Genomic DNA, 17125 nt, shown 5'->3' with positions numbered 1-17125 from the left:
GCACCCTTTTCCTGTGCCCGTCTGGCTGTATTAGCAATATTTCCGGCCTTGCGTTCATTGACGGAAATCCCACACCAGCTGCCGGGGAATAACGCCGCGTCATGTTACTACCGACGTCACTCGAAGCGAACCAGCAATGGCGGCTCAGTGGCTGTGGTGATGTGATGCCAAGCACTAGGTCGCAGGTTGCATTTCCAACTGCGGCGGCTGTATTTTGATACTGCTGCGAAAGTGTTTGTGTGTACCGAACCATGTATGGCGTATGCTAAAGACACCAAAGCAAACACGAGAGAGTGAAAAAAGGTAAAGGAAAGACAGGGAGGTTAACCAGAGATTATCTCCGGTTGGCTACCCTGTACCGGGGGAGGGGCAAAGGGATTCTACAGGAGAGAGAGAGAAAAAGTAAGTATAAAAAAGGGGAAAAAGGAAAGAGAAGAAAATCGTGCACACACACACAACAGAACTGTTTCTGTGGGCATTGTCACGCTGCAGTCTGCGAAGGCGTTCTAGTGTTGCACAGTGTCAACGTCCCATCCTACGTCACACAGTGTAGAGTCACAATTCGTCACTGAGTCCGGTGTCTTTTAAATAACGCAGCAGTGCTTTCAGGGCAGCTCGCGCTGTTGTTCGTGTAGGCCAGTTTCCAAGGATGTTGACTTGCGTTATTGGGCGTTTGTCCGGTTGATCTATCGTGGCTGGCTGAGAAAGCTGCTCTCTGCGGGTTAAAACGAGGGCACTCACAAAGAAGGTGTGTGATTGTTTCGTTGCACCGGAAGACCGTTCTAATCACAGTTGGTCAGGTAGGCCGGTGGCTCGCAAGAAGCGCAGAAGCGCCTGCACGGCATTCTTCTGTGACGTTAAGTCCAGTATGTGGTGGAGAATTTTTTCTTCCGACAGAGGCCGGTCGTCCAATCGTCACAGGCTGCGCTGTCGGCCATTCCTATGCGGAACGCATAGGCGTTGGTCAGAATTAATCCAGAGCTGCCCGCTATACGGCGTCCTTACCAATCCCTGTCGTGCGTTGGGCAGTTCACCAAATCGACCAAGCGACTCATCAATCAATCAATCAAGCAAGCAATAATGAGTGAGTGAGTGAGTGAGTGAGTGAGTGAGTGAGTGAGTGAGTGAGTGAGTGAGTGAGTGAGTGAGTGAGTGAGTGAGTGAGTGAGTGAGTGAGTGAGTGAGTGAGTGAGTGAGTGAGTGAGTGAGTGAGTGAGTGAGTGAGTGAGTGAGTGAGTGAGTGAGTGAGGCATATCTCGTTAGGCAGCCAAGCTCACTGGACCTCGGGTATTTAAGTCCCCAAATTGAATTGCAATGGCCGGGTCTCTCCAACGTATTAAGGGAACGCGATGGCCAACCGCAGTCTGTTCAGACAATATACTCCAACACGCATCTTTCCGATGGTTGGCTCACAAGTTATAGAAAACAGTCCTGTTACCTAATAACGAATGGCCCGCGCGACCTCATCTAACTGCATGGTGCTTCATTGCACGCATGCTTGCGTTTATACCGTGTCTTTTCTTTATAAGTCTATCATCTCTCTATTCTCCTGTTTTCAATCACCCATTGTGGCGTAGCCAACCACATTCTCACCTCTTTAACATGTCTACCTTATTGCTTCTCTCGTTCTTCTTCGAAAACACACAGCGTGGGCGCATACCAAGGTCGCATACGTAGTGCCGAAGTCGTATTTTCAGGCCACGTACACTGTGGTCAACGTACGCTGTGGTGTGGCATGTGCTGGCTGTGGCTTGGGCCACTAGCCAACACATCCCTAGTGGCTCAAGCTAGTCGACAACATGGGACGCCGGGTGAAACGGCTAAACGGACAAACCCGAAAGTGGAGTGAGCAATGTTCCCAAATGATGCTAATCGCAATAATACTATGCAGTTCATGGCGATGCACACAGTGACAGTCGTATGCAAATAGAGTAGTACGGCACACAGAGAGCTATACTTAAAGATAACTTACCAGCTTTTATTATTATTATTATTATTATTATTATTATTATTATTATTATTATTATTATTATTATTATTATTATTATTATTATTATTATTATTATATGGTACTTAGGAGGTGTTGTCGCCTTTAATTCGCCCCGGCTACTCTTTTTCACATTGAGAAATGAAAGAAAGAAAAGATTAACCCAAACGCAATAAAACTAAACGTAAACTCCAAATCACAATTGACCACCTGCTGTGCCACTGCCCACGATATGCCCCAGAAAGACAAGAACTTGCTAACGCGCTAAAAAACTGGACAATCGGACGCTTTCCGTGCAGGCGCTGCTGGAACACCGCCCCCATCGCTCGTCGGCCCATAAAGCGGTGAAGGCAGTTTTGTGCTTCTTGAGGACGACGGGCTTGTGTCAACGTCTGTGACTATTAGTGCACTAACACACGCGTCAGCGAACTAACCGCTCATTTCCCTTCTTTCCTTCCCTCCTGTCTCTCGCTGCCATCTTTGTGTTCCCTCTTCCCATTCCCCCGGTGTAGGGTAGCCAACCGGACGTTATTCTGGTTAACCTCCGTGCCTTCTGCCTTTCTCTTGCTTCCTTCCTTCCTTCCAAATCACAACAGCACACTGTCCAGTCACATAAGTACGATACACAAGAGAGAGAGAGAGAGAGCAAGCGAGAGAGGAAAGGCAGGGAGGTTAACCAGAAGTCAGTTTCCGGTTTGCTACCCTACACTTGGGTGGGGGATAAAGGGGTTGGAGAGAGTGCAAAGAGAGAGAGAGAGAGCGAAAAAAAAACACAAAAAAAAACACAGGCATTGGTAACAAAGGAGGCGTTCCAGTCACAGACGTTCACACAGGCCAGTGGACCTCAGGAACCGCAGGAGCGCTTGCACGGCCTTCTCATGCGATGTTGAGTCGCGTCGCTGTTACAGAATTGTTTCTTCCGATAACGGCTGGTCATCCAACTGGTTCAGCATGACGGAGAGCGATTGTCTCTGCACACTGTATTGTGGGCACTGACAAAGAACATGACGAATCGTTTCCGCGTCTCCACAATTGTCACATGCTGCACTGTCGGCCATCCCTATGCGGAACGCGTAGGCATTGGTGAACGCGACGCCCAACCATAGCCTACACAGAAGGGTCGCATCTCTTCGATGAAGTTTTGTTGGAAGTCGAAGAGATAAGGTTGGATCCAAGGTGTATAATTGGGCGTGCATAAAATGTGGTTTATTCCAGTCTGATGAAGTGCATTGGCGTGCAAGCAGGCGGAGCATCCTTGCAGCATCCGTCCTAGACAGCGGGATCGATAGGCGGTTGTCTTGTTCATGAGCTGAACGAGCAGCTTGATCGGCACGTTAATTGCCAATAATTCCACAGTTACTTGGCAGCCACTTAAAGATTATTTCGTGTCCTTTCTCAGTCAGGTGGTGTATGGCCTCTGTGATTTCGAAAACCAGTTGTTCCGATACACTAATTCCACACTAAACCTTAAAGCCAACTCAGAAATACACCAACACAAGGTCCAGTCACATAGGTGCAATAATGTAAGCGCAAAGTCCGGTCCCGTGTGCACACTGTGCCACAGAGGCAATCACAATGTCCATTCGGTAGTATTGGACAAACATGGGCTCACACATAGGGGGGCACACCGAATGAATAAAAAAGTTGTCGCAGTCTCACCGGCAACACGCAGAACTGGTGTCGACGCCGTCGGCGTTTTGCCCGCGTTCGCACAAAGTGCGTACGGCGTTGGTGACTGTTGCCGGAGCCTCTGATATAAATAGGCACTTGATGCCGCAGCTAAACGTCGCCTCCCTTCCCTCCCCGCCACGACCTTTCGCGCGTCGGAAGAAGGCGCGTTTGTGCTACATATATGGTGATTGTAAAGGAGGAAAGAGACTTCTACAGCCCTTAAGGGAGCACGGCGCAGAACGCGCTTTTTTTCTTCGCCGTGCGTTCACTCTCCGTGAAAGCGCGCGTCCCTCGCCCCCTTTCACTCGCACATACAGCGTTCGGCGCGCGGCGACGATTTCATCTCCACTGACGTCATACGGAACCTCACGGCAACGGCGACGGACGACGGCGACGCCGACGGCATAAATCTGCTTTGGAGTGTCCATATAATTGCTATCGCAGTAATAAAAAAATGAAGTCAATCAAAGAATTTGTTGAATGTTTAAAAATATTCAGGTTTTACGTGCCAAGAACACGATCTGATTATAAAGTACGCCGTAGTGAGGGACGCTGGAATAATTTTGACCTCCTGAGGTTCTTGAACGTGCACCTGCCTTCTGCCTTTCTCTTCCCTCTTATGTGGAATATGACACGCTATTCCATGTACAGGTCGGTGTGTTCAGACATATGTTCACGAGCCGATATATGTTCACGTATTAGGCAAGAAAGTTTTGTTACGTATAACCGAGGCGCACACTGAGATTGTTTTATATAACGCACAGTGTTTATATAAGCTCATTTGTTGGTACACTAGAATTGTTGAACAAGTTTACCGCACAGAGAGCGATGGAACGAAAAATGTTAGGCCTAACGTTAAGAGACAGCAAGAGAGCGGTGTGGATCTGAGATAACAAACGGGTATAGCCGATATTCTAGTTGACATTAAGAGCGAAAAAATGGAGCTGGGCAGGCCATGTAATGCGTAGGATGGATAACAGGTGGACCATTAGAGTTACAGAAGTGATACCAAGAGAAGGGAAGCGCATTCGAGGACGGCAGAAAACCAGATGGGATGATGAAGTTAGGAAATTTGCAGGCGGAAGTTGGAATCAGCTAGCGCAAGGCAGGGGTAATTGGAGATCACTGGGAGAGGCCTTCGTCCAGCAGTGGACATAAATATAGGCTAATGATGATCCTTCGTATATGTGTCTACAAATAACCGGGCAGCAGACGGTAGCAGCGATGCCAAGCCCGCGAGGGTGGGCAAAGAATCCTTCGCTGTAAAAATGGCCTTATTATACCGGCACCGCCTCGACAAGGTCAAACGTGTTCTCCCGTCAGGGTGCTATTTTTACGGAGCATTTCCCCCCCGTGATCGCGCCTGATATCCGAGTAGAATAAACAATCCGCCCTCGTGAGCCCTCGCTGACATCGGCGGCAGCCTTTGAGCGCCGTGAAATGAGCTCTCCATCGGGAATTGATTTGACACGCACAAACTTATCGATCTATATACAAAGCCCTTCGGCGAGAACGGCTCGTCGAGGCAGCGGAAAGAGGCCTCTCTAGCTTAAAAACGCAAGGCAAACGAAACCATCAAATCAAGATTTGAGTTCGAAGCCCTTGGGATGGCGGGGGGTGAGGGGGGAGGGGGCGGGACCCTTCTGGCGCAGTTCGGAGATTCATTCTTCGGGTCTTTAATATATCTGCGCGTTCTTCGGGGTTCTGTGTGCCAAGAGCTCTATATTTCTTCGTTTGATATTCTCCCTTTGGAGGCGTGACGTGAACTATCATTTTGAATCCGGATTTCTTTGCTTTGCGCAATCCGCCGTGCTGGCTCACGGGTTGCGTCGCTCTGGTGATGAACATCTAAGATATTTCAAAGTACTTTTGATAGCACTCTATAGCTCGGTACGTGGAGGGATTAGTTTCGTTTGTAGCTTCACACTATACAGTCGAGCGAATGACAATTTTTCCCTTTCAGATAACACTCCATTATCAGGTAACTAATAAGTAAGTCTGTATCCGTCGTTGATCTACCTTGTTTGGACATTAGGTTGTACCCAGTTAGTCGCTATAGTGTCTTTGAGCGGCTTTAGCTAATTTTGCTTGCACAAGAACCTATGGAAAGGCGTAGTAATGTCTCATGGCGCTTGACGGTAACACAATAAACAAATAATCATAAAGTAGCGGGTTTGATTTCCTTATCAAGGTGCTTCGATCCGATGGAAGCAGAGTGCAAATAGAGAAAGTAAAATAATTCTCACGCATACTATTTTAGTGGACGTCAGCCAACCAAAATTGATGCCGAGTCCTGAACAGCCTCTGTTTGGGTGCTTCGTGACTTTAACTCTCATCAGTGAACGTATAGCAGTAGTCTTTAGTTTTAGAACGCGTAGGTGGCGTGCAAAATATGTCGTACATGACGTATTTTTGAATGCTGTAATCGCTGCCATTGCCTTCGGTACACAAAAGCAAGGCCTTCGAGATTAGCTTGCTTTTCTCCGAGCGAGCCCTAGCTTGGGGCGCGATTTGAGCGCCGCCTACTCATTGTAGGGGTTGTCTTGGCTCTGCAGCTTTCTGTGCATTTTTTTTTTCACTTACCTACTTTCAAGAATAGTTTCGCGCTATCAGCTGCTTTGTTTTTTGCTTAATCTCACAAGCAAGATTGTATTTCGTGGTCCGGGTCATTCAATAGAGAAAAACAATTCAGAATTTGCCTTCTTCTGAACACCCCTTGGTGTTTACATCGCATCACCAGTGACTAAAGGAAACCAATCTCGAAGGCCACGCTTTGCCGTACTGGAGGCGCCAAAAATGAGAAGATTGGGTCATAGCCACCATGTTTTATATCATTCCCTGCGTGGGGAGCAGACGAAGGCAAACTCGCATTTTTTTTTCTTGACAAACCCGGCAAGTAACAGTGCCAGATGTTAGAGTGAGTTATCCGTACCATAAAATCCCATCTTGCTGCAATATTTGAGCGAAAGGGAGCATTGGTCAGCATAAATTAATTTTAATTATCTTAGGTTAAGACACGCATATCTCTGTATTTAATCGCTCTGTATCCCAAAATGTGATGTCATTATAAACCAATCTCACATTGCGGCTCTAACATTATGGCGAACTTTGTTATGGCTTTTCGAACGTAACTGTGAGGCCACCCTTGGAATAAAAAATGTCATTTTATTCACTCGTCATCGCGTGCCTCATGGTTTTGGAAATGAAGAGAGGGTTGTGTTACGGGCTGCAAATCGTTCTGAATGCTGTTGATCCCAACTTACATTGAAACTGTTCTCGTAGAATTGTATCGGTGCAAATTATTAAAAATTTCGCCCCAGAAGGCTGCTTTTAAAAATTCGCCGATCAGCCCTAGGGTAAATTTTTTAAGCCATACCGTGTACATGAACTGCTGATCATTCGCGCATTTTTTCCTCGTGAACGAAAGCGCTTTGCCTCGATTCGTATAAAAATGAACACAGGTGGTTTCACAATGTTTATTCATAACAGTAAAACAGTTTGCATTGAAGTTTCAAGCATTTTTTGCGTTCTAGGAAAATAAAAAAAGCAAGAAGACAGACGCCCGCCTTTCTTTGGAAAGTTTGCAAATCCTGGCTATTTTACAGAAAAATGCCACCCAGCCCTAACGCTAACTGCATTTATAGATTACTTTATTATTGCTAAGGGTGAAAGTGCTAATTAAAGCGATACACACTTTAATTACTGGCGGACTGGCTGATTGGCTTTAAATTTTGAATTCAAAGCATCCTTCTCTCGGTGCAACCACTCTTTTTTTTTTTTTTTTTTTTTTGCAAGCGGGTGGGTAGTGCATCTCGCTGCTTTGGTGAGCCGATCTGGATGATACTGCTTTGGTTTGGTCTGGTGCCTATAGGTATGACTCAACCCCGCAGGGTATCGGTCATGAATCGAGCGGCAGTAGGTTTAAAGGGAAGAATAATTAAATAGAACTTTGCAATTTAAGAATGAGATGTGATCATCATCATCATCATCATTTATTGTACCCTTAAAGACCCCTCGTGGGTCATTACATAAGGGGGGGAATGTTGGACACGAAATATAACAAGTATAAGTAGGTAAACAAAACAAATAATAAAAAACCACACAGGCAACTATAGCGAAAATAGAAAGGAACCATACATGATAATATAGCAATTTATACATCGAACCAAACAAATAATAAAAAGCGCACAGGCAGCTACAGTGAAAGTGAGAAGGAAATGTACATGAAAATGTAACAAGTTACACATCAAGATAAAGTATCAGATTTTCTTGAAATTTTACAGGATCACGCTCAATGACAATTGAATTGGGAAGTAGATTCTATTCTTGAATCGCGGCAGGCAAGAAAGATTCGTTAAATGCGTTAGCTTATCCATGAAAGCGTTCGACGCTCATGGAGTTGAATATACGGGATGACGTGCGGCCAGCTGGAACTAGAAGTGAATCACTCAGGTACGGAAACTTGTAGTATAATTTATGGAATAGGCATAAGCGAGAGAGGTTACGTATAAGTGCTAGTGGGGGTGGCTGATACCGAGAGATGACTTATTATTACTAATGCTGTGCTGAAAATCGTAATCTGAACTAATAAAACGTGCTGCGCGATTCTGAATGAATTCCATGGTATATATTCATTAAGTAAGTCTGAGGAGGGGAGCAAACTGCGGACGCGTACTCGAGCTTGGTACGAATGAAAGTCTCGTATGCTAGTTTACGAATCGATGACGGAGACAAGAAAAGCAATCTTCTAATGAAACCCAGTGTTTTTGACTTGTCAACGGCGAGTTGAGTCATCTACTTATCCCACGTTAGTTTGCGGCTGATTAGGACTCCTAAAAACGTATTATTGCGATAGCAATTATATGGACACTTCAACCGGATTTTTGCCGTCGGCGTCGCCGTCGCCGTCGCCGTGAGGTTCCCTATAGATAAAATCTTCGCCGCGCGCCGTATGCCCGAGCGGAAGTGTGCGGGGACGCGCGCTATCACGGAGAGCGAACGCACTCAATCCCCCACGCGCAAGCAAGGAAGCGGGAAGCCAGCGCCGGAGGGAGCCGGGGGGGGGGCACTTCTACTCTGCCAACAACCGCGCTCGTCGCTCGCTCGCACCGTCGCTTATCTCCACACGGCTCTGACCTTTATGCGCCGTGCATTCGCCGCTCAGTTTCCGTTGAAGCGATAGGCCGCACGTACCTTCGCCCGTTGCTGCGGCGTATGCGCTTGCTGCCAGCGTTTTGACAGTCGTTGTCTGCAGTCATTCAGTGTGATCTAGTCATGTTTGTTTGTGCGCGCTCACACCACGCTTGTTCAATCAGTTAGTAATAGTCGGGCCACATTTTCCAACGCACGCTACACATGCAATGCTGCCCGGGTCGGCAGTGCAGCGCTACAGGTGTGTCCCTTCGCACGCGCTGCCCACGGGAAGCGCTTCTCATCAACACCACCGTTTCACACGCGCCTTCTCGTGGTCATCGAGTCTCTCTTCATGTCGGTCTACTTACGCCGCAGCACACCTGCTTACTTAATCAGCTCATGTTTACTACAATTCATATTGCTACCAAAGCCGCTCACCTTACTTCGTATGACATTGCTGTGTTGCTATCGCATTCATTGCTTCGCTCTTAGGGCGAAACTGTGACATTTTATTATATGATTCCACCTTGGATATTATTGATGACTTTAGTGTATAAGGATAGGTAGTATTAGAACGCTTGCGTGAAATACGCATAAACTTGCACTTAGTGGCGTTAAGCTCCATTAGCCAATCAAACACCAGTTTTCGATTATTTGTAGGTCCTTTTGCAGGGTTGCCTGGTCACCGGGGGAGGAAATGCGACGGTATAACACACAGTCGTCAGCGAAGAGACGAATGTATGATGAGATGCCAGAGGGAAGATCACTGATATAAATGAGGAAAAGCAGTGGCCCAAGGAGAGAACCTTGAGGCACGCCTGAGACCACTTCGAGAGTGGCTGAATGACACTCCCCCGATGACGGTGTACTGAAAGCGGTTCGTGAGAACACAGTTAATCCAGGATAATGCCAGAGAATCAATATTGAGGTATGAAAGTTTAAACATGAGACGTCGGTGTTTTTAAATGAATCCTAATCGTTATTACCAATTTTCCGGCTATATTATTTTAAAATTTCGAGTTAATATTTGTGTTGTCATATTGTGCAATATAAAACGATAGAATTAACATGGCAGTCTCTTTTTTTCGCCTTGCAAAATTAAATATGGCGTCACAAACGTTGCTACTGCGGTGTACAAATACCGACAGCCCCGAGAGACAGTATCGCAGGAAGCGTACCAATCCAGGTTGGCGTAGGGGACCTTGTAGAAATCGTTTTCTGTGCACGTAGAACCTACAACGTTCTATAAAGTAATGTTCCATAGGTTCAGGTTCATTGCAATAAAAAACAGTGATGGGAAGGTTGCAAACCAGACCTGAGGGAGGAAAAAAGTAAGCATAGGTTTTAGTTTACCTTCCATCTTGTCATTAGAAACTCTGCGTCTTACGTATTTAAACCGCCACTTCTTAGTTGTTCTTAGACGCCTATTCTTATTCCACTAACCACCTTTGTTATTCAGCTTAACGTTGCTCTGTACGACTGCCAGTATGTTGAATTTGTTAACTAATTCATAGTGCGCTGACCTCTGAGCGCAATGCGAATGAAATGCAGTAATACACGACTGCGTGGAATACATTCTTCTCGTGAACTAGGCCTAAACTGCGTTGTGTACCTAAATGTGGAGCTTCTTTTGAAGCCATTTGCTTGCCTACACATGACCGTTTATGCGAAGGGGTGGCTCACTAAATCCGATGAGACATCTTGCCAGTTGAAAATGGCCTCAGTAAATCACAGGAATGCGCATAGTAGTGTCTTTTTGCGAGTGCGTGCTCTCCACTGCCACTGATCGTCTGCTCTCTCAGGATGAAACAGACGCTGCAAAAAAAAAAAGAAAAAGAAAAAAACTTGCAGAAGAACCGACCAAACGCCATGCATACACCCACGTCGTCTGCTACTCACAGCAGAAGTCACCGATGCAGAAAATATCCATTAAGTGCGCAGATATGCAATGGGTGCATTCATCGTAGTGTGTTGAAAGAACTGCACCTGCAGCTTGAAGTGAAAGCAAATATTAGTACAAACGCCAACGCCATAGGAACTTTGCGCTAGTTCTTTTGTGAACCGCCTCTGAAAACGTCGTGCCTTCTACAAAATGCGTGACGACGCTTTACTTCTTTTTTCTTCACTGGGATGCACAGGTTGGTTCCAGGCGCGTGGTTACTTTCTGAAGATAAACACTAAAGCAAAAAAAAATGCAAGGCAAGCCTCCCAATTGCCTTCGAAAACGTTTTTTATTCAGTGTATCACAGGGTACACCTACTGAACACATCACCCAGCTCAACTACACGGTCAAATTCGCAACTCGCTCCTTCGTACTTCACCTATACTACGCTTTTGCAACTATGCTACTCACGAAACGACTGGCACAATGTTTTTTTTTTTTTATGCCACGAAGGAGCAAGCTATTGCAAGGCATGCTTGTTTACGCAAACAGAATTAGAATAACAGATTCTAGCGCGTTGCGAAGGAGGCGCTGCAGTATAATGTTGCAACGGGGCAACTGATTTAAAATAAAGTTGTACTTTTAAAGAAAAACAACTTTGTTGGGAAACCATCGAAGGCGATAGCCAAAATAAGCGAAGCTACTTTGTAGACAGATACAATGAAAACAGACAAGACAAATAAAACAACACGGAGACAAGCACAGTATGGTAAATATACTTTGCTTGTCTCCGTCATTTTTTTATATACTTTTGTCTAGCTGAAGCGTCGTCGTTTTGTGCTACCTTTGCACGTCTGCACTTTGTAGTCTAGCGCAGACATGACAGAGAGGCGCGCGGATGTGCGTGAACTTCGACGCAACCGTATGGTCTCGATTTTGTCGAGTAGAGTGGTGTTACACAAGACGCGACACCGAGCGCGCCCTTTCTGTCCCCAACGTGGGGCGATCCCGGAGGTTGCCTGCGCAAATAGCTGGTGTCCGCGAAAAAAGGCTCCCTGCGCGTGCGAGAAACTAATCTCGAAGGCTATGCATTTGCTGCCGGAATGCTCCGGAAGAGGTTGTTGGAGCAGAAAACATGTCATGGCCGCCATGTTTTAGACGTCACCTACGTCTCAAAGTCGTCTCAAAGCACCACTAGGCAAGGATGGGAGAAACTGCCACGCAGTGAGATTTATAAGTAAATTGTTGCTCTATGACGCACGTGTCAAGCGTCTCAAAGCGCTACCTCTCACCAAAGAACATATAGTATGATTAATATTCTGTGGTGTCATGCGCGCGCCTGTGGACGAACGCATAAGGCATCGGTATGCTGAGCTGAGAGGATCCAGGGTTGTTATTTGGGCACGGTTAAATTCAGCCATATTGTCAGATTTTGTCAGGGAGGAGTTTCGAACCAATCACAGAGGTCGTAGCAATCCTCTGGTTCAAACAGAGGGCCTCTTAGATTATCCATCTCTGACAGTCGCGGACTGTCCGAAAGACTACAAACGTAACGCTCATTGGCTGAAAGCACCGTCACGGGCAGTCGGGGACTGTCAGGAATGGATAATCGAAGAGGCCCAGAGCTGGTGGAGGATGGGATAATACGGTGGAATTTGACCATCTCCAGAATAGAATTCTGGTATAAAATCAACCCGTTGGAGGCGTAATGCTTTGAGCAATATTTAGTGGTTCACTTTTTCCTAAAGCTTACCACGGTTCTGTAAGATATTTGAGAGTTGAATAAGAAAATCTACTTCGGACAGCCACTGAAATTTAAGGTAATCTTTTCAATACAAAAAAAAGAAAGATTTTATTCAAGCCATCCGATCGAGTTTGCAGTGCAGATGTTTACAAATTGCACGAGCATTTTAATAGGCAAAGCATACTTTGCCCCGAGTTCGATTCTCCTCTTCATCGGGTGTTGTGGATGATGAAACTGCAGCGCAGTTAAAGGGGAACCTCTCCAAGTTAGGCCATTTAAAACAAACAAGCATAGCCTATACATCCCATACTGACGATCATGTCTTAAAGTAATTACGGCGAGCCGGTATGGCAGAAAGTCTGGAAGGAACTTCGCTTGAGAACGTTACTGGAGGCACAGGGCGAGAGAGCGTCGCCGCTTGCAGTGAAGCTCACCTCCTGGAGGCACGATAACAGGTGAGTTAATTTCTTCTAACTCCTCCAATAATGAGCCGATCTTTAAAAAAAAACGTTGTTGTAGAACGCTTACTTACAGGGCGTTCTACAGCTTCCTGTGTAAAATAGAAATTTCCATTAGGGCCTGTTGAGGGACCCTCTGAAATAAAATGAAAATCACAAACTAAGTCAGAGCGAGTTTGACGAATTTTATTGAACACCACCGTATACACATCTCGTTCACAGTAACAACATTTCCAACATTTCCTGCTTCGTCATTCATGCACAAAGGGCAGGTCACGTGGTGATCTTATAGAGCTCCACGCATACCAAATGCCACGCTTCTTGAGAACCTTAACTCAGGTTATTAGTGAGCACGTTTAGGGCACATCTTGCAAAGCACGAGGGTTTGTTTGTTTATACACAACGACCATTCACGAACATGCGTGATAGGGTTACGTGGTTGCGGATTGCACTGAGTGCTGAGAACATAAGAGCTCCAGGTATGCGTGGCTTTTCGGGGCAACAACACTGGGCAAGTCGTGTTTAAACTCCGCATTTTTGCAAAGATGTGGCCTTTTATGGTGAACGCACTTTTGAAATAGCAGGTTTGGCGATGCATTACTCACGTTTCTATCTCGCAAGTTTTGCCCTCTTATTGCTTAGCATCGCCGTAGACATAATTTATATTTAACTTATATTTTAATTTGAACAAGCAGACAACCTAACCATGCTTGGTATTAAACTGCATCCATCACAACATCCCAGCTTTACGTGAAATTTGAGCCTGAACGTGTCGCCGGTTTAGACAGAGGAGAGAGCCTTGCATACCTGGCGCTTCTGTTTACGCAGCAATCTGTGTATTCATTGCCTGAACAGTATGTTCATAGACAACAGTCTGTAGAAGAGACCAAACGCCACACCTTAAGCTTCAACACGGTCAAAAGCATCAAGCGTTTTTTTTTATTTATCTTGACAGCGTATCATGTTACAGCGTGTACATTTCGCGCGTGTGTGTGTCGTGTTACTCTGTGCTATCAGTTGCAAGCGTCCAACGCGAGATGGATAAGCATTCTCAAACATTGCGCTCAGTTATAAACAGTGATAATAACGCTCGCCAAACATCAATAATGCTGGACAAGCACAGGTGCTCGTAACACATACGACACCATCCTTACAAATATTTGCAAGTTCTATCACACGAGAGAGTACTTATATAAGACAGCACATAAGGACAGTCAATTAAGCGAACCATAAATTGAATATTGGAGGACAGTACAAGATGCGGTGAATTTTCTTCCTGTTACTAAAAGAGGGTGCCAGAGAATGTTTTTCAAAGAAACGCAAATGGAAGTTGGAGGTTAATAATAACTGGAGGTCACCACAGCTTCAATCCGCCGCTTGCTTTCTCAAACTGCAGACTCGACTTCTTGAAGAGGCAAGTGCATATAGGGTGTCCCTGCCAAGGTGGAACATGGTGTCAAAGAAGCGAAGCGTTCTGTGCGGATGACACCAACTTTGTTTCGTTAGCAACGACTTCGAGAAGCCTTCTGTATTTCTTGTTTTAATATTATTTAGAGTAATATGTACTGATTGGTTAACAGAGTTTTGTATTATTAACTCTAAATTCACAATGTCAATGCAAGATTCGTGGAGCACAGTTGAAACATCCCTTTTATTTGTTTGCGCCGCGTCATCGTTCTCCTAGCTCTTTTTGGCGTATACAAGCAGCAAGCTATGACAGCTTTTCAATGGTTTCGCGGTCTCTTTCCCTTTCGTTTTAAACACCTAAAACGAGAGATACGCAAATGGTAATGCAAGAAACTGAAGCTGTTGTTTTCAAATGCGCTCTTGAGGTCTTGCATTGACTTTGTGCCTTATTGTTAATAGCGAAGGAATTGTTAAATATTAGGTACTAATAATCTTTATTACGAACACAAAAAAAAAAATGCATCTCCAAGAGACTCTTACCAACGAAGACTTGGTTGCATTCGCACAGAACCGCTTCACTTTCACTTTCAAAACATCTTTCTATGTTTTCTGTGGCACTCGGTATTGCGCCCGGCAGTATTCTTCAAACTTGGGCGATCTGGTTTACCTCAATTAATAAAAAAAAATTTCACCACATCAAGACAGCGCATCATTGATGACAGCGCTATCGTGACGGTTCGGCACCAGATAGCGATTCAAGCCGAGTGGCCAGTTTTGCAAAACGATGCATACACGAAATCTGGTATCAAGAAATAGCGGGAAGTTTCACGTGTATCGGTCATCTCATCGGCTGAAATATTTCTCGCTCTAATTTCTCGCGGGCCCGGTAAGTAGCGATATATATCCTCTCCCTGGCGCCAACATTGTGGACGATATTTCCCTCAGCTAATGCACAATCCACAAAAATTGACGTTTTTTTTTTGTCTTTTTCGTCTTTTTTTATTATTCCTGCTGCAAGTTTCTTTAATTTGCCGAATATCTCGAGCGAGATGAGGGTACATTTCTGTTTATTGGGACCTGGTCGCGATAGCAATGTCAACTTAATTTTTTTTAATTGCTGTCATCGATTACAACCCGTGCATGCAACTTCAACGCTAACAAGAAACTTGGCAAACCAATAAATTCATTTCAATGGTCATCATCAAAATAAGACAAGAATCAAAGCACCTTGTCTGCGCCAGTCATTTTTCGTAAATTTTAGCGTGCGCAATTGATGAACGACGGATGGACAGTTGGAAGCAGCTGACGTACACATATGTGCAGGCGGATAGTCTTTGATGCTTTACAATAGCTTTTAGAGATAAAAAAAACTGCGATTGCTCTGTTAACGAAACAGTGGTTACCACTAACAGAAGAAAAAACTTGACCCTTTAAGCATGATTCCTTCAGTGGTTCCTGCGTAACGCTACACAAACCCGCCGTAGGCCTGCACAATATATTTCCGAAACCGGACCCTGGAAAACAAGCTTCAACAATGACGTCACAAACGGGCGTTTTGTTGTGTTATAGTTTGCAATATTGGATGGTACTCGTAATACTGCCTCGCTGAAGATGTGTTCTTGTGAGCGAGTGTCACTACCAAGAAAGTCGCGACAATCTCAATCATTGCTAAATTGAGTCAGCCGTGAGCCAAATAAGGGCCGCTATTTCATTAGACATAGTTACAGGAAGCACTACACCGAGGTTGGCTCAAGAGTTTGGTGTCACAGGAAACAATCACGACCGCACAAGCGTTTTCTTTTTTTTTCACACACGAACATTTCAGGTAACATTCGCTATAGCGAACCATCTCGAGGACCAGAGGTATTTCAGTACACGTACACAGACCTTCAAGATATGAGGGTTCATCAGGAAACTGTGACACGACCTCACGTTGAAACAAGAAATGCTGCCCCTACGATCGGGACTGACAACGCCATCTTGGACGGTTACGCCACGGGTAGTAGAAGTTCACGTCAAAAATTCACGCCGAAATACAATCATAGCACCGTGGAAAATGACGTCAACGAGATATTCGGCCCGAATAGCCTTTCAAACAAGTACGTCATCGCACGTGCCAACAGCAATCCGTCATGTACTGTGACAACGTGACGCCAAGAGTTAGGGTGCCCACTTTAGGCTTAACCAAACCGCAATGCCATTGCATTTGCGCTAATTAGGGTAAGTGGGAAAACTGTCAATTAGCTGGTTTATTAGTTATTGTTATTAGGCACGGAGGAAGAAAAGAACTAGGAGGGAGCATTGCGTAACAAAATTGAACGAAAGAGAAGTCGGCCCAACACGTGATCACGTCGCATTAAGCCTTAGTGATTCCTACAGCGCCACTAGCTGAGCACAGAGCATGCTCTTTCGAGAAGACAACGAGTACGCAGTAACGTGCGGCAGCAAAGGCGATAAATGTTATACGTTGCAAGATAAACGACTTAAGTTGCGCAGAAATATCTGCTGAAGGTGTGCCCGATGCGGTTGGCAAAATGCCCGAACAGGCGCTTGTTGATTAGAACTTAACGCGAAGCAAGCCAAGGACAAGGCCCGTGCATTTCTATCCATGACGTCATGCCACCTGGCCTGACTGCCATAGAATCTAATGGTGATGCTCCCGAGTAAGCCGCGGTGACTTTGACGTCACCGCTTTCGTCACGCCGGGCTTGGCAATCGTAATTTCGGGCTTACAGTAGCATGACATTATAAAGCAGAGTGCACCAAGCCTCGTGCTATCTAGGAGGCGTTGACTAAACGCACTGGGCCGAGTAAACCGTGTGCAGGGTCACGGGTTGGGCCGA

Source organism: Dermacentor silvarum, chromosome 5 (assembly GCF_013339745.2).
Source record: "Dermacentor silvarum isolate Dsil-2018 chromosome 5, BIME_Dsil_1.4, whole genome shotgun sequence".
Lineage (NCBI taxonomy): Eukaryota > Metazoa > Arthropoda > Arachnida > Ixodida > Ixodidae > Dermacentor > Dermacentor silvarum.
This window is presented reverse-complemented; position numbering follows the sequence as displayed.